Source organism: Mauremys reevesii, linkage group 26 (assembly GCF_016161935.1).
Source record: "Mauremys reevesii isolate NIE-2019 linkage group 26, ASM1616193v1, whole genome shotgun sequence".
NCBI classification, from domain to species: Eukaryota; Metazoa; Chordata; order Testudines; family Geoemydidae; genus Mauremys; species Mauremys reevesii.
This window is the reverse complement of record NC_052648.1, coordinates 16979247-16997234: the sequence shown is the minus strand read 5'-3', so window position 1 is coordinate 16997234 and position 17988 is coordinate 16979247. Positions and strand designations below refer to the sequence as shown.

General features: G+C 55.3%; 2 non-coding genes across 2 annotated transcripts; both read left to right on the top strand.

Annotated features, from left to right (window-relative positions):
• The first annotated feature begins 381 nt into the window (after positions 1-381).
• On the top strand, positions 382-453 carry TRNAQ-CUG. The gene has a single exon. It is a non-coding gene; the product is annotated as a tRNA-Gln (tRNA).
• A 13297-nt stretch (positions 454-13750) lies between these two features.
• TRNAQ-CUG lies at positions 13751-13823 on the top strand. The gene has a single exon. It is a non-coding gene; the product is annotated as a tRNA-Gln (tRNA).
• The last annotated feature ends 4165 nt before the right edge of the window (positions 13824-17988 follow it).

Here is a 17988-nt window from a genome sequence, read left to right as displayed (position 1 = left end):
GGGTTCTGGGCGGTGTGAGTGACATTATTGGCCCACTGGGAGGACTGGCACTGGCCCTAAGGTAAATTGAGGTTGAGACCCATGTGTAAAGACCCATGTGTAAATTCACTGGAACTTTTCAAACTCTGCACAGCTTTGCCAATTTTCACCAGGAATTTTTCTCCATTAACAAATTCTCACTTGTTCCCTACCAGTTGGTGACCATTGCACCAGGGGCATGTCAGTCTCAGGGTCCTGATTTCCCATTGACCCTTCCCCCTTCTATTGGGACTGGAAACTAGCCAACCAAAAACCCCACTAAGTTTTAGTAAAGGGCCAACAGTCCCTTACACAAGCCAGCCCTGTGAGAGTCACCAATGTGCAGAGAAGGCAGTATGAGCTGGTCCCATGGTGTAACGGGCAGCACTCAGGACTCTGAATCCTGCAATCTGAGTTCAAATCTCAGTGGGACCTTGTGTTAGCTGGTGGTAAAGATCTGGTGCTCAAAGTGCTTTCCTGTCTCCAGCTATGTAAGAGTGAATCATTTCCCTCCTGCTGGGTGACTCCTCCCTACTGGAGTCAGGTCTTTGGTGGGGGTCTAGAAGTGGCTCTGGGGGTTGGGATTCTCACTGCTTGACCTGATGCCCACAAGTTTGGTGCTTGTGGCCACACTTTTCCTCTTGCCCACATGGCACTTGAAGAAAGCAGGGCCAGGCTTGGTAGGCAGGAGGGAGGAAGAGCAGGGCCGCCCAGAGGATTCCGGGGGCCTGGGGTCCCGGCGGCGGGGGCCCTTCCATTCGGGACCCGCTGCCAAAGTGCCCTGAAGACCTGCGGTGGGGGCCCCCCCGCTGCCGAATTACCGCCGAAGGGGGACCCGCCGCCGAAGCGCAGTCCGGTCTTCAGCGGAAATTCGGCGGCAGGGGAGGTCCCCGCCGCGGGTCTTCGGGGCACTTCAGCGGCGGGTCCCGGAAGGGAAGGGCCCCCTGCCGCCGAATTACCGCCGAAGACCAAGCTGAACTTCAGCGGCGGGTCCGGCTCCGTCTTCGGCGGTAATTCGCCAGCGGGGGGTCCTTCTGCCCCGGAGCGGAAGGACCCCCCCGCCGGCGAAGACCAGGAGCGAAGAAGCTCCTGCGCCCGGCCCCGCAAGAGTTTTCCAGGCCCCCCGGAGCGAGTGAGGGACCCCGCCCAGGGGCCCTGAAAACTCTCGTGGGGGCCCCTGTGGGGCTCAGGGCCTGGGGCAAATTGCCCCTCTTGCCCCCCCCGGGCGGCCCTGAGGAAGAGTCCCAGGCTGGAGCCCAGCACACCTCTCCTCCTCTGGGCACCTAGAGCAGAGGCGGCTGGTGCTGACAGCTCTGAGGGAAGGCTTATAAGCCACAGAGCGACTGAGGTCAGGGCCAGAGGAGGGGAGGACCATGCCTATGCATGGACAGCCGATGGCCATGAAGACACCCGGCCAGCCTGCTTCCTGGCCTGGCAAACACCCACTGAAGTCGTGCTTAATCCACTTGCTGATCAGGGGAAAACCTGTCAAAATCTGTGTGAGGAGAACCCGCTTGGGTCGGAAGGAGCGAGGAAAAGAGTGAAAAAAATAACCAGCAAGAGAGAGAGCAAGCGAAAAGAATGTGAAAGGCAGAGAAAGAAATAAAGGGAGAGAAAAAATATTAGAAAAAGAAGGAAAGAAAGCAAGAGCGTGAAAGGTAGAGGGGAAAAAGGAAAGCAAGGACATACAAGCTAGAGAAGGAAAGGAATGAAAAAGAGCAATTGAACCACAAGTGCTAGCTGAAGCTGGAATGAGAGAGTCAGAGAAAGGACAGACTGACCCGTTAAGCAAGGGTGCACCCAGATTCTCCATGTTGGGGGACAGGCCCCATTTCCATCCTGGCCCTGCTTGGCGGGACCATCCATAGGTGCCTATTGGCACCCCCATGCTCTGTGGAGGGGGCAAGCCCCAAAATACCCTCCCCTCGGGACACGGGCTCTCCCCAATCATGCCTCCCTTCCTGCACGCTCCTGGGAATGGGGGAGGAAGGTGGGGGGAAGGCGTGTGCTGAGCAGCACCGTGGGTGTCTCTCTCTGGGGCGAAGGAAGAGGATATTTTTTGTACCAGAAGGAAAGAGCAGGGGGCGGGGGCGTTTGTGGAGCCGGGGCGCACACCAGAGAGAGGAACTGAACACAGCCCAGTGTGAGCCCAGTGCCAGTTGGAGCCCAGACGCCTGCATCTGGAGGACCATCTCCAGAACCTACCTTGATGGTGCTGTCCATCACTGCTCCCACGTGAAGCTTCCCACCTAGACCTCTCTGGACGAGGTGAGGTGGTGCATTGGCAAAGGGGGCTGTTTGAGCGGGGCTCTGTGTGTGTGTGTTTGTGTATATAATTTTGGGAAGTGAAGTCACAAACTGCTGGGCTGGTTTCCTGTTGGTGTGAGGTTTTTTTTGGTCATCTTCTTGTTTTAGGGCTAGAGCTGGGTGGCTTTCTGCGTTGCCGTTGACAAAGGCAGCGGTACAAGGGGCTCAGGATGGAGAATCGGGGGGGGGAAGGGTTCACAGGGGGTCACAGGGATAAGAATCACATTTAGCCCTTGCATGGCAATGGTGGTGCACTCACGCACTGCCACGCCTTTAGTATCACGACTACTTATCTGTACAACAGCAGCACCTACAGAGACCGGGGCAGAATCAAGGCCCCTGTTGTGCCGGGGGCTGCACAGACACAGAGACAGTCCCTGCCCCAGCTGAGATCAGGCCCCGTTGGGCCAGGCGCTGCCCAGACACAGCGAGAGACAGGCCATGCCCCAGAGAGTTTACAGGCTCCACACCCAAAAAGTGGGAGGAGAAACAGAGGCCCAGTGTCACACAGTAGCACTGAGAGTAGAACCCAGGAGTCCTGGTTTCCTCCTGCTCTAACCACTAGACCCCACTCTGCTCCCAGAGTTGGAGACAGAACCCAGGAGTCCTGGCTCCCCAAAAGGGCAGGAGTGGAGTCTAGTGGTTAGAGGAAAGGAAGATGGGTGTCAGGACTCCTAGGGTCCAGTCCCAGCACTGGGGTTAGAGTAGAGTCTCGTACCTTAGCACAGGTGAGGCTGGGAGCCAGGACTCCTGGGTTCTTCCCGTCCCCCCAGAACCGTCTTGCACAGCAGGAGGGGGCTGGGCAGGAAGTGGTGATGGGGTGAAAACTACCAAGAAATGCAAATCCTGGAAGGAGCCTGTGCCAGGAACTGGGTGGTGCCACGGTTCCATCCCCATCTCTACCCCCCCACCCCTTGTCTGGCAATGGATCGTGCCCCCTGTGCCCCCAATCCACCCCTGCAAGCCCTGGGGGGCAGGGAATAGCCATGGTGCTGGGCCCCCCATCCAATTGAAGTATTCAGTGTCACACTGACCCAAGGTGTGTGCATAGAATGGGGATTGTGCGTGTGTGTATTGATTGATTGATTGATTTCTGCATGGGGTTTTGTGTGTGGGGAGGGGGTGTTTGTGGCTGTGCAAGTCTGTGTGTTCATGTGGCTGGATTTGTGCATGTGTTTGCATCTGTTAGCAGTTGTGTTGATGTTGGCTGGATTTGTGCGGATGTTTGTGTATATTAGCAATTCTGTGCGTGTGTGTGTCTGGATTCATGCATGTGTTTGTGTATGTTTGCAATTGTGTGTGTGTGCATGCTCTGCTGCCCTCTGCCGGCGCAACAACCGTTTCTCTGTATGTCACAGCCCCCATACCATTCACCCTGGTGGTGATTTCCCCATCTTACAAGGGCTGGCTGGCCTGACCCTTCTCCCCTCTGCGGAGTGTGGTGGGGCTGCAGCTCACCCCCTGTGGGGCAGGAGTGCCAAGATGTGGGGCACCGGGCTCCGATGCACCTGGAGAGCAGCTCACATGAGGTGGGGCAGGGCACGTGGTGTCCGTTCTGTGTTGCCTGGTGCTGGGCCGTTGCACAATCCCCAGCCGCACAGCGCATCCCGAGAGGGGGCAGGGGGCCAAGCAGATGATCCAGCACGAGAGGGGTGAGGATGTGTGGTTGAGGGGAGGAAAAGCCTTGGGCTGCACTGGGGGAATGCAGAGCAGGGTGACACCCCAAAACCTGCAGCAAAGGGATGGACAGGTGGGGTGGGTGGATAGAAGAGGCAGCGAGACTAAAATCTAAAAGGGGAGTGTGAGGTCTGGTGGTCAGAGCGGGGTTTGGTGGTCAGAATTCCTGGTTCTATCTCCAGCCCTGGGAGCAGAGTGGGGTCCAGTGGTTAGAGGTGTGTCGGGGGTAGCCAGGACTCCTGGGTTCTCTCCTGGCTCTGACTCTCTCTTGTGCAATCCTCGGCAGTTACCCAAGTCACCAGCGTGTGAGTGGGGCTGGGGCCGAGTTGCGACATGGTGTCACGGAGTGTGGGGAGTCAGGGTCCTGCACCCCAGCTTCCTGCGATCACAGTGACTCTCAGCCAGCCAGTAAAGCAGAAGGTTTATTTAGACGACAGGAACACAGTCCAACACAGGTCTTGCAGGCACAGATAACAGGATCCCCCCTGTTAGGTCCATCTTGGGGCCCCAGGAGCCCTATAGCCCCCATTGGGGATCAGAGCCCTGTCTGTGCTTCCCTTCTTTCCCCAGCCAGCTCCAGTCTGCCCAACCTGCTCCAGCCCCTCCTCTCTGCTCAGCTTCTTTCCTGGGCCAGGAGGTCACCTGACCCCTTTGTCTCCAACACCTTCAATTGCACCTTTGCAGGGGAGGGGCCCAGGCCATCAGTTGCTAGGAGACAGAGTGTCAGGCATTCGGTTGCACTGGCCTTTTGCTTTGCTAGATACTTAAGAACTGCACTGGGGACACTGAAGCTTCACAGACCCCAGTAAGACCAGTCCCACTTCCTCACACATGGCCCAGAGTCTCATACTGCCCCTTTGTTACCCAGCCCGGGGCAGGGTGGGGGATGGCCTGGGAGACCTGCTAAGAAAGGCGCTTCTGGTGGGTTTGTGTGTGGGTCACGCTGCCCCCGGCTGGATAGACCCCTATGGTCAGAACCAGTCTCAGCCAGGGTCAGGCCCTGGAAGCCCAGCCCCCTCTGTCGCCACGGCTATGTCTATTGGTCTCCTGGAAAGGTCCATTCTCATTGGTAGCTGTCCAGTGGCAGTGAGTTCCACAGGCCTTGGCACATGCTGTATGGGGCAGGAGGTCCTTGTGTTGGGAGCAGTGGGAGTGAACTGTGTGCGGTTGTGTCTCTGAGCACAATTGTGAATATTCCAGTGTGTGTGTGATTGTGAGCATGGCTGGGGTGTGTGATTGTTTCTCTCTTTGGGGATGGAGCTAGCATGTCCCTCTGGGTGTGTTGTGTGTGAGTGTTCTTGGGACTGTGTGAGTCCCTTTGTGCATCAATGTGTGTGTCACTTGCTGCAGGATACAAAATCCTGCAAAGCCAACACACACACAGCGGGGCTCAGCCCCACCAGCAGGGACACACATGTCTCTCCTGGGCCAGCTTGGACAATTTCCCATCTCGACCCGGCACACTGCTGGTGCCCCCACATGGGGGTGGGCAGCGACTGGGCGGGGGCAGATATGCTGGATACAGAAGGAAGCACTTTTGAGAAAATCAGTCAAGGCCCTTAGCAGAGCTGAGACACAGACCCAGTGACCCCTGCACCACCCTGGGAGGGGAGTGGGGTCGAGTGGTCAGAGCAGGGAGGGGGCTGGGCACCAGGACCCCTGGGTTCTATCCCTGGCTCTGGGAGTGGAGGGGGTCTAGAGCAGGAGGACTGGGAGACAGGACTCCTGGTTCCATAGGGGAGACTGTTTTTTCCTGGGCTCCCCTCCCTAGAGATCCCAGCCCCCTAGTGGAGAATGAGTGGGAACAGGGGAAGTTGCTCTCCCACTTCAGAAACATGATTCAACCCCATGGGCTGTGACATCATGGACCCCCCCCCCCCAGGCAGACAGTAGAAGCCCCACCCCATCAGAGAAGGTGGGGTCTAGTTGCACCCACAACAATCCCACTCATGGTTGCAAAGAAACCTCACAAACCACTGCTAGGACAGGATCTGCTGCTCCCACTGCTTTCTTTTTCACCATGAGCTGCTCCCCGCCAGGCACCACACTCCATTCACACACCTTTGGTCAATATGCAGCTCAGTGGCAAACACTGCCCCGAAGTGACTCCGGTGCAGGCACCCACAGCACGAACTCCCCACACCGGATTCTGTCCACACGGAGAGAATTCTCTCCACCGGTCTCCTTCCGTTCATCTCGCTGCTCTCCGTCCTGCCGCCAGACACTGCTCATCTGCATAGCCCCGCCCATGGACACGTGACACCTTCTGTCCTTTTAGTCTCCAGGGACTGAGTTGTCTGCAGGGAGTGAGCACGTCACAGCCGCCGGGCGGGGATTGTCCGTGAGCCCCGCGCTGGGGGCGGGGCTTCAGGGAGAGACCCAGCCCCATAGACGGCCTGGGGCAGGGAGATATTGGGGGGAGGGATGGGGGGCGGGGGAAGGGAGAGACCCAACCCATAGACCTGTAGGGGCAGGAGATCTTGGGGTCAGGAGGGGAGAAGGGGGATTGGCAGAGACCCAGCCTGGGGTGCAGGAGGAAGGGGGTGGGGTGGAGGGAGACATGTCGGGTGGGGGTGGGGTGTGTGAAATGTTGGTCCAGGGAAACTGAGTCACTCCCAGGACATCGTGTGCAGGGGAGAGCACAGGGGCAGGGAGAGAGCCCCAGCCCCAGAGAGCCCCAGAGGGATATTGGGGGCAGGGGAGGAGATGGCAGAGGAGACACCCATCTCCATAGACCCCCAGAGGCAGGAAATGAGGGGAGAAGGGGGGAGGGAGGGATCCAGCCCTATAGACCTGTAGGGGCAGGGAGATATTGGGGGCAGGAGGGTTGGCAGAGACCCAGCCCGGGGTGCAGGGGCAATGGGGCGGTTTGGAAGGAACTGGGGAGGAGAAGAGACACATGGCAGGACAGGGAAACTGACTCACTCTGAATACATGCAGAGCAGGGCAGGGCGGAGGAAGATCAAGCTGGTCCCAGGGTAATTTCGGGGGGGTCTGATTCCCACTCAGCCGGGGCTCCTCTGGGATGAGGAGCCCTGGGGTGGGGCGGGTACAGGGGCTCTGTGTGTGTGTGTGTGTGTGTGTGTCAGGCTGGGGAGCTGCCTGGGCAGAGAGCTGGAACCAGGGGCAGCTCCAGGCACCAGCACACACCACACCTCCCAGAGCTGGGGGAGAACCTGCAGGAGTCCTGGCTCCAGGCAGCCCTGCCCCTCCCCCACTCTACCCCCCTCCCAGAGCTGGGGGAGAACCCAGGAGTCCTGGCTCCCAGCCCTGCCCCTCCCCCACTCTGCCCCCCTCCCAGAGCTGGGGGAGAACCCAGGAGTCCTGGCTCCCAGCCCTGCCCCTCCCCCACTCTACCCCCCTCCCAGAGCTGGGGGAGAACCCAGGAGTCCTGGCTCCCAGCCCTGCCCTCCCCACTCTACCCCCCTCCCAGAGCTGGGGGAGAACCCAGGAGTCCTGGCTCCCCCATATTTCCATATGGCTCCATCCAACAGCCCCCCCCCCGGGTGGGGAGACAGGAGGCCAAGGGAGAAGCAGGCGGGGGGGGGGCAGGGCCGGGCGAGACCCCGGGACACGCGAGTTCGCGTCAGGAGCCGGAGGGGGGCGGGGCTCTCTGGGGGCGGGGCTGAGGAGTTGTGAGGGGAGGTGTCAGGTTGACCCAGGGACCCGCCCTTCCCTGGGCTCGAGAGGACGGAGGTGCCCCGGGGCAGGCTGGGAGTTGTAGTTCCTGGCTCGTCTCAGAGCGGAAGTGCGCCGGTTGCTCGGACAACGCGCTCCCTCCCGGTGCACTCTGGGAAGCGTAGTTCTCTGTCTCTCTCACGCGCGGCCTCTATTGCAGGAGGGGCCGTAACTGTCCTTCGCCGCGCCTCCCCGCCTCCCTGATTGGCGGAGAGAGCGGGACAGAGACTCGGCGCGCGGGAGGCTCCTCGCCTCGAGGCTCCCTCCTTTGGCGCTGCGGCCGCTGGGATCCGTGGGATCCGGGCGGGGGCTCGGGGCAGAGGCGGGAATTCGTCCCCGGGGCACTTCGGCGGGGGCCGCTGCGGCGGTAACTCGCCAGCGGGGGGGGGGGTGTCCTTCCGCCCCGGAGCGGAGGAAGCTCCTGGGCCCGGCCCCGCAAGGGTTTTCCAGGCCCCCCGGGGAGAGTGAAGGACCCTGCCCAGGGGCCCTGAAAACTCCAGTGGGGCCCCTGTGGGGCCTGGGGCAACTGCCCTCCTGCCCCCGGGCGGCCCTGCCCCACATACCCCAGTCACTCATCACACGCTGAGCTAGTTCTTCAGGGGCCCCACTGCCCATCCAGGAGCCCCGTGGGCCTGTGGCCGAAGTGAGGGAAGCTCCCCTGGGCTGGGCTGGGGTGGGTGTGACTCTTTCCTGCCTTGTGTGTGCTGGGCTCACAAAGGCTGTTTGCTCCTCGGGGTGGGGGTGGTTTTGGCCACAGGTGACGTGGTTTGCAGCCCGGTGGATGCTGCGGGTGTCTGGAATGGGGCGTGTGTGTTCCCATCGTGCCCTTTCCTCTGCCTGCAGAGCTGAGCACAGACAGGCCTGAGGGGCAGAGCAGGAGCTCTGGGAAGGAGAAGAGCAATATGAAGATGGAGTCTAAGACGAGGCCAGGTGACTTCTGTGGAGGGAGACGTGCTGGACAGCGCCAAGGATTGGGGAGACAACCAGGTGTGAGCCCAGGCTGCAGATTTCTAATTGTAGCTGTGATGGCAGAATGGGAGGAGGGTTGAAGCCGGAGCCCTGGGGTGTGGGAGTAGTGAGAAGAGGAGCCTCGCCACCGTTGCTTTTTCTTTTGTGTTGTGTTTCATACCAAGAGAAAATAAATCGCGGGGACGGAGTCCAGCCCTGAGGTGAGATGGAAAGTGAGCGAGAGCAGTGACTGCGTGAATCCTGTTGATGCCAGGCAAGACCTGCCCAGCTGGGATCAGAGTAGCTGTCTCTGTCGGTGAGATATGTATCTGGTTTGGGAAGGGCTCTGGTCACAGTCCTCCTGGCTCCAGGCAGGGACTTCCGTTACCTGGGTGTGGGTTTCCAGACTAGCTGTGGCTTCAAGGAGATGATGTTGCCATTTTCGAGGGCTTATCATCTCTGGCAAGGAGTGTTGTGTGCTTCCTAGCAGAAAGTTGGATCCATGAGGGTGACTCCCTGTTCTGAGTTTCTTTCTTCCTCCGAGGTTTCTCTATGTTGGCCAACTTACACTCAAACTCTCTCTCTCCTTTCATGGACACCTGTCATGTTCAGTTGCCTGCATCCTCTTCCTCTGCTCCTCCCCAGTCTCCTATGGGCTCAGCTGGATCCATCTGCCCCCGGGCAAGGTCTCTGCCATATTGGAAAGGATGTGTCCTGCCTGCCAGGATAAGGGGGTTGCTCTTCCAATCCTCTATCTTCGGGGAGACCTCATTGGTGTAACTGGGTCACAGCATGAGTGGCCAGTCATGTCTTTGGGGCTGTGGGGTCTGAGACTGAGAGGGGTGGGCTCGTGGTCATGGCTTTGGGCACAGGAGAAGTGGGGCTGGGATTAGAGATTCCCAGAACCCTCCTTATCACCCGCTAGCTCCATTACTGCATCACCCAAAAGCCTCACTCAGGGTCCACTATGCCTCCTTGTGCTGGGCACTGCAGGGACAATCAGAGGGACAGCAGGATGCATGAGGAAATAGATGAGTGTGTGAGGCAGATGGGTGAAGGGGGGTGTGTGGCATACATTGGGGACGGATGGGGGTTGAGAGTTGGACGGACAGCGGGACAGATGGAGAGCTGCAGGGACGGATGGTGACGTCACAGGCTGGACTTGTGATGGGTTCAGCTCATGGCCGCTGGCCCTGTCATCTCCTGCCCCCATCTGCCCGTCTGACTCTGCCCCTGTCTCTCGCAGGCAGCACTCAGCAGAGTCTGGCCCTGTCGTTACACTGGTGCCTACATCCAGTGTACACCTGTGTGTTATGTGCTCCTGGAGAGCTCAGGCGGGACAAGCATGCGGCTCACGGCTGCTGAACCAGCTACTCCAAAACTGCCACAGATCTCCCCCTCCTTGGGCAGCAAGACCCTGGCTGGGGGGTTCCCTGTCCCTCCTCGCTGCCAACGCATCCTGCTCAGCACAGAGACCGAGGTCACCTGCCTCCGCCCAGCCTCTAGCTGGAGCTGCTCCAGCCCCGAATTGCTGGTATCCAGCCTGGCCGGAGTTGGTGCGATGTCCTAGCGGAGTCCGTTCTTTCTCCCCGGTAGATGACGATTTTCCCCACTGCAGTTAGTTGCTCTTTCTCTGCTTCCCCATAGTCCCTCCCCAGTGATAGTGACCCCTGCTGGCCAGGCACGAGAGTGTCCTGTAGGGGGCCTCCTTGTAGGAGCAGTGACTCCTGGTGGTGAGGGGCAGCAATGCCTGGCATGTATCCCCCCTAGCATTGCTGCAGCGACCCCTGGTAGCCACTGAGGGCAGTTGCCTATGTGACCCCACCATTGCCATTGTGCCTGTGAGCGCTGGTGGGTAGGTGAGGCAGCGCCCTGTATGTATATGAGCCATTGGGGCAGTGCCCTGCATAGCCCACTCTCATCTCGGTGACTCGTGTTGTCCCAGTGGGGCAGTCCCCTGTGTATTTAGTCCCCCCAACCCCTGCCTTGGGCCAGTGACCACTGGTAGCCAGAGGAATCAGTGCCTGAGGTGTGTTTTTCACCTCCCCCAAGGTGGCAGGGTGCCTGGGTCGCCGTGTCAGACAGTGCCCTCAGTATCTTCCAACCCCTTGGTGGCAGTGAGCCCTGCTCCTGGTGTGTGTCACTCCCACTAGGGATGTGCACTGGTGGCCAAGCATGGCAGTGCCCTGTGTGTAGCCCCTCTCTCTGCCCCTGCCCCCAGGGTGACCAGATAGAAAGTGTGAAGAATCGGGACGGGGTGGAGGGTAATAGGCACCTACATAAGAAAAAGCCCCAAATATTGGGACTGTCCCTATAAAATTGGGACATCTGGTCACCCTATCCCTTCTACCCTGAGCCAGGTATGGCAGGCACTGATCCCTGGCATCTCTGTGGGGCAATACCTCTGTATATCCCCAATTGGGGCAGTGACCCTGTTGGTCAGGTGGGGCAGTGCCCTGTGTGTTTGTCCCCTATTTAGGTAGTGACCCTGGTGGCTGGCTGAGGCAGTGGCCTTTGATTTCCTCTTCTCTCCCCAGCCCCTCTCTCTCTGGGGTAGGGCCCCAGTTGGGGCACTACCCGATGTGTATCTCTACTAATTGGAGCAGTGACCTCCTGTGGTGCCCTGGTGTGGCAGTGCCCTATTGATATCTCCTCCCTCTCCCCACACCATTGTGGTAGTGGCCACTTCAGTCAGTGGCCTGTTTATCATCCCCTGCCCCAAACCACCACCATTGCAGCAGTGGCCCCTGGTGGCCATGTGCGGCAGTGCCCTGCATGTATCCCCACAACCAGTGCTGCAGTGACCCCAGGTGCCCAGTTTGAGTAGTAGCCTGTGTGTACCTCATCTCTTGGGGCAGTAACGTGTGGGGACACGTAGGGCAGTGGCCTGTATGTACCATCTCCTCTGGAGCAGTGATCACTGGTGTCTTGGTGCTAAGATGCAGCCACCTCTGGGGTACATGGTGGGGCTGTTTACAGGACAGTGGGGACAGGCCCCTGTTCCAGGAAGCAGGGGAATGTCTGGTGTTCAGGCAGAGCGTTCCACCTTCTATTGAACTGTGATGCTCTGAGCACCTTTCCCTGCATGAAGAAGACCCTGTGTGGCTCCAAAGCTGGTCCAGTAACAGGTATCACCTCACCTGCCTTGTCTCCTGGTATTCTGGCCAGTGTCCAACTTCCCTTCGCGGTTGGTCCTCAAACCTCCTCCAAGCAACCCCCCCCAGTCTCTTCAGATGCCAAACCTCCCCTGGAGCCCAACCCAGGGGGGGGAGGCACCCCACCTGAAAACCCTATGGCACCATGGGAGTGGTAGTATCCACTTCCTCCATCTCCCACCAGCCAGGACAGGCCCCACAGCACCATGGGTGTGGTGGTGTCTCCTGCTTCCATTTCCTGACAGCCGCTGACAGGCAGGGCCCAGACTTCCTGCTTTCTGGTGCGAGTCCGAAGCAGATGCTGCCATGAGGCGATGCTGGGAAGGGTGGTGCTGGTGTCCGGAGAAAGCAGGAGGAGTAGGTGGGGTCTGTGCTACTGTCCCCCTAATCCCTGCTCCCCTCTGGCACCCAACCCTGAAGCTCTGCACCCCTAACCCTGTGCCCTCCAGTTCCCTAACCCCTGCCTCCTCCCGCACCCGTAATCCCTGCACTGTGCCCCCTTTTCCCTAACCCCTGCACCCTCCTGTGCCCACTTGGGGAAACTGACCTGGATGCACAGAGTAGCTGGCATTGCTGCTCGCTCCCGCCGCCCCTGAACACTGCTCCTCCGCACATCGCTAGGGGGCTGTGAGAGGGGGGCACGGAGGAACAGTGGGGGGAGAAGTATCCGCACAACACCGCTATCTCCCCTTCTCTTCCCCTCCTCCCCATGCTCCTGTGCCGGGAGGAGCAGGGAGAAATCTGGGCACCACCCCAAGCAGCACTCCCTGCCAGCCGGGAGCAGTTTCTGACTTTACACCAGCAGCACACACCTCTCTGCTACCGTACAGCACCGCCCTTGACCATGGTACCCCTGGGCAATTCCCTGGTGGCACCCACCCCAAAGGCTGGCCCTGGCTATGGGCTTCAGAGGGAGTGAGCAGACCAGGCGGCCATGGAGAGGTCCAGCCCCTGTTCTCTCTCCGAGCTGCTAGCAATCAGAGGCCAGGGACATGCTTCCATGCTGATGACAGGTACTGCTCGATAACGATGCCACCAACCGAAGATTGATTTTCCTGTCTAGTGGTTCAGGTTCTGTAGTGTCTGCATCAGAGTGTTGCTCTTTGAGGACTTCTGACAACGTTTCACACCTCGTCCCTCTTGGATTTTGGAAGGCTCTTCAGATTCTTAAACTTTGGCTCGAGCGCTGTAGCTGTCTCTAGAAATCTCACGTTATACCTTCTTTTCTATTTGTCAAATTTGCAGTGAAAGTGTTCTTAAAGTGAACAACATGTGCTGGGTCATCACCCAAGACTGCCATAAAATGAAATATATGGCAGAATGCGGATAGAACCATGGAGCAGGAGACATACAGTTCTTCATCAAGGTCTTCAGTCACAAATTAACACGTTATTTTTTTAACGAGCATTATCAGCATGGAAGCATGTCCTCTGGAATGGTGGTTGAAGTATGAAGGCATATGGATGTTAGCATATCTGGCACGTTAATACCTTGCAACGCTGGCTACAAAAGTGCCATGAGAGAGCCTGTTCTCACTTTTAGGTGACGTATATAAGACACGGGCAGCATTATCTCCAGTAAATGTAAACAAACTTGTTTGTCTCAGCGATTGGCTGAACCCGAAGTAGGACTGACTGGACTCTAAAGTTTTACATTGTTTTCCTTTGAGTGCACTTATGCAACAAAAAAATCTACATATGCAAGTTGCACTTTAATGATAAAGAGATTGCACTATAGTACTTTATATTTTACAGTGTAAATATTTGTAATAAAACTATATATAGTCAGCACTGTACACTTTGTATTCTGTGTTGTAATTGTGTCAGCAACCTGCCCAGTTGCCTCGCTGCCAGGGGATGCAGACATTTCTGTAAGGCACATAAAGGGGCTATTTGGTGTTGAAGCAAATGCGAGGAATGTGCATTTATGAGAGGGAATTTCCATCTCTTCAGTAGCTGTACATCAGGGCCCCAGTGGCCTAATGGATAAGGCATTGGCTTCTGAAGCCAGAGATTGTGGGTTCAAGTCCCATCTGGGGTGAAAATCTACTTTCTTCCTGTATATTGCAAGGAAACCTTGGCCTTTATATTAAACAAGGAAGCTGGGAGATGTTTGAGCACAAAGTCCTGGATCTTGGGAACAATCACCAAGGGATATTAGAAGGCTCAGTCTGGTGACCTAATGGATGCAACCACACCTCCCCATCCCAGGGTAGTCCCATCTGAGAACCAGGATCCATGGAGCAACATTCCCTCCTGCCCTGACAGGTGGGCTGTGCAGATGATGGTGGAGGGCAGCAGGAGAGGAGGTTGCACTAGTGCTGCCTGGGCTGTATCTGCACCAAAGATAAATGGAGGGGTCATGCAGCCTGTGCCTGAAACTCCACAAGTGCTATGTTCACTCCCAGAACAAGTCAAATCCTGCACCAAGGATGGTGAATTCCCATGTGAGCACACAGTGCCCCTGTCCACCACACATGCTGCACACACATCAACTGCACTAAAAGAGACACAAACTGCACACTGAGGAGACAGCTGGTTTGTTTCAGGTTGCTTTTATTTCCAAAGGTACTGAAGTGTGGGGTCTCTTCTTTTCCGTGGGCAGAAACGCAATGGAGGAGAATCTCACATCCCTTAGCTGCCAGGTGACAGTGGCAGGAAGAAAATGCACTGCAATGAAATTTAAAAACATAAATAATTTAACAATGAGAAGTAATTAAATAAAAATAATCCAATGGACGACATGCCGGTGGCTTGTTCCCAGCCCAGAGAGTGAGAAGCAGGGAGTGTGTGAAAGGCGGGTGGTTAAGTCTGAGGGAGCATATTCATAGTTTGTATAAGTTAAATTATAGCAGACCGCTACAAAATACTCCATTTGGTAACATCAGTACAGAATATAGAAATCTACAAGCAATACAGCCATACACAGTTAAGACAGGGTGTCCACTTAATACCAGAGTTCCCACAGCCAAATAGCTGGAAGTCCCTTCACAGTCACTGCTAAACAAAACAACCTTGTGCAGAGCCAAGAGCAGCCCTGCTGTGCCATTAGGAAGGCCTGCAGGAGACGCAGCAAATCCATCTAGATTCTGTGCTTCTGCTTAGTAGTTACCAAGTGTGATCAATGAAAGGGTAGGTGGGTAGCTCCCTTTTTTGGACACCCAGCCAGTAGCTATAAAATTCCTCTGAGGCCTTGTCTACACTATGACTTTAGGTCGAATTTAGCAGCGTTATCGCCATTTAACCCTAGACCCATGCACACGACAAAGCCCTTTTTTTCAACTTAAAGGGCTCTTTAAATCGATTTCTTTACTCCACCTCCGACGAGGGGATTAGCACTGAAATCAGCCTTGCTGGGTCAAATTTAGGGTAGTGTGGACGCAATTCGATGGTATTGGCCTCCAGGAGCTATCCCAGAGTGCTCCATTGTGACCACTCTGGACAGCGTTTTCAACTCAGATGCACTGTCCAGGTAGACAGGAAAAGGGTCGCAAACTTTTTAATTTCATTTCCTGTTTGGCCAGTGTGGCGTGCTGATCAGCACAGTTGACCATGCAGAGCTCATGCAGAGCTCATCAGCATGATGTGCACATTGCCAGGGCACATTGCCCGGCCTGTACTCTGTGAGAAGTCTATGACCATGTCTATGTCCTCATCACTCTTGTCACCGCACTGCTGTCACCTCCTTGCCTGTTTTCGCTTTTGCAGATTCTGGTTCTGCACTGAGAAAAGGCGTGAAACAATTGTCTGCCATTGCTCTGATGGAGGGAGGGGCGACTGATGGCATGGCTTACAGGAAATTAAAATCAACAAAAGGGGTGGCTTTGCATCAAGGAGAAACACAAACAACTTTGTCACACAGAATGGCCCTCTCAAGGATTGAACTCAAAACCCTGGGTTTAGCAGGCTGTTGATTTCACAAAACAAAACAGGTCAATTTCTTGTTTTGATTCATCTAGTTTTTACATCTTAGGCTGGTAGCAAACAGTACAGTACAACTGCTAGCCATTGTCATCTCCTGGTTGCTTGGCAGAAGATGGGAATGACCTGGCTGAGTCACTCCCATGTCTGTCCATGCGCCCCAACTGACCTCAGTGAGATCAGCTAAAAGCAAGAACTATTAACACAGAATTCTGTTCAAAGCCAGAGAAGTCTTTCAGCCTCCTTCCTCTTGCCGGTTTCTCTCCTTCCTTCTGTTCAAAGACAGTTCCCTGTACACTCCTAGTTTGCACAAACCCACCCACTGACCTGTGACTAACAATCTCGCTGCTAACTCTTCCAGGAAAACAGGCCAAACAAAGTGTCTGCAAGCGCTGCACCGCAGCCCCAATACTCTTTCAGTTCCTTCCCACAGAACTTTCACCCAGACCAGTCCAGTGCCTTGTTGTTGCTTGTTCAACCACTGCCAGAGGCAGTGGTTTCCAGGAATTGAAATTAGGGGTGTCTGAATTTACAGGGGGGGTGTCAGGACCAATGAGATATATAAAAGAGATATGAATAAAGTAAATGTTTTGTTAGGATTATGCAAATTTAACATAAGAATAATGCAAGTTACACCAAAACACATAACAGGTCTAGATTTCTAAAAATATAATTTTTTTAAAAAGGATTTAATTTAAATTGACTTTTGAAAAGTAAGCCATCATGGTGAAAGAGGAAAGTCCTCTCATGGATCAGTAACTGGTTAAAAGATGGGAAACAAAGGGTAGGTATAAATTATCAGTTTTCAGAATGGAGAGAGATAAATAGTGGTATCCCTGAGGGGTCGGTACTGGGACCAGTGCTGTTCAACATATTCATAAATGATCTGGAAAATGGGTAAACAGTGAGGTGGCAACATTTGCAGATGATACAAAACTATTCAAGATAGGTAAGTCCCAGGCAGACTGAGAAGAATTACAAAGGGATCTCATAAAACTGGGTGACTGGGCAACAAAAATGGCAGATGAAATTTAATGTTGATAAATGCAAAGTAATGTACATTGGAAAACAATCTCAACTATACATACAAAATGAAGGAGTCTGAATTAGCTGTTAACACTCAAGAAAGATCTTGCAGTCATTGTGGATAGTTCTCTGAAAACATCCTCTCAGGGTGCAGCGGCAGTCCGTGATTCCCAACATTCTGTTTGCTTTTAAAAAGAACAGGAGCACTTGTGGCACCTTAGAGACTAAGGCTATGGTTACACTTGCACTTCAAAGCGCTGCCGCGCAGCGCTGAAGCGCTAAGTGTAGTCAGCGCCAGTGCTGGGAGAGAGCTCTGCCAGCGCTGTCCATACTCCACCTCCCTGTGGGGAATAACGCACAGCGCGGGGAGCCGCGCGCCCAGCGCTGGGGCTTTGACCACACGGGCGCCGTGCAGCGCCGCAATTGGCAGTGCTGGAGAGGGTGTGTTTTCACACCCTGCTGCAGCGCTGCAAATTTGCAAGTGTAGCCATGCCCTAACAAATTTATTTGAGCATAAGCTGCGGGCTACAGTCCACTTCATCGGATGTAGCCCACGAAAGCTTATGTTCTTTTTGCAGTACAGACTAACACGGCTGCTACTCTGAAACCTTCGCTTTTTAAGAAAGGGGAGGCAGTGACCATGAGATGGTCGAGTTCAGGATCCTGACACAAGGAAGAAAGGAGAGCAGTAGAACAGAGACCCTGGACTTCAGAAAAGCAGACTTCAACTCCCTCAGGGAACTGATGGGCAAGGTCCCCTGGGAGAATAACATGATGGGGAAAGGAGTCGAGGAAAGCTGGCTGTATTTTAAAGAAACCTTATTGAGGTTGCAGGAACAAACCATCCTGATGTGTAGGAAGAAAAGTAAATATGGCAGGCGACCAGCTTGGCTTAACAGTGAAATCCTTGCTCGTCTTAAACACAAAAAAACAGCTTACAAGAAGTGGAAGATTGGACAAATAACCAGGGAGGAGTATAAAAGTATTGCTCAGGCATGCAGGAGTGAAATTAGGAAGGCCAAATCACACTTGGAGTTGCAGCTAGCCGGAGATGTTAGGAGTAACAAGAAGGGTTTCTTTAGGTATGTTAGCAACAAGAAGAAAGTCAAGGAAAGTGTGGGCCCCTTGCTGAATGAAGGAGGGAACCTAGTGACAGAGGATGTGGAGAAAGCTAGTGTACTCAATGCTTTTTTTGCCTCTGTCCTCACAGACAAGGTCAGCTCCCAGACAGCTGCACTCTGCAGCACGGTATGGGGAGG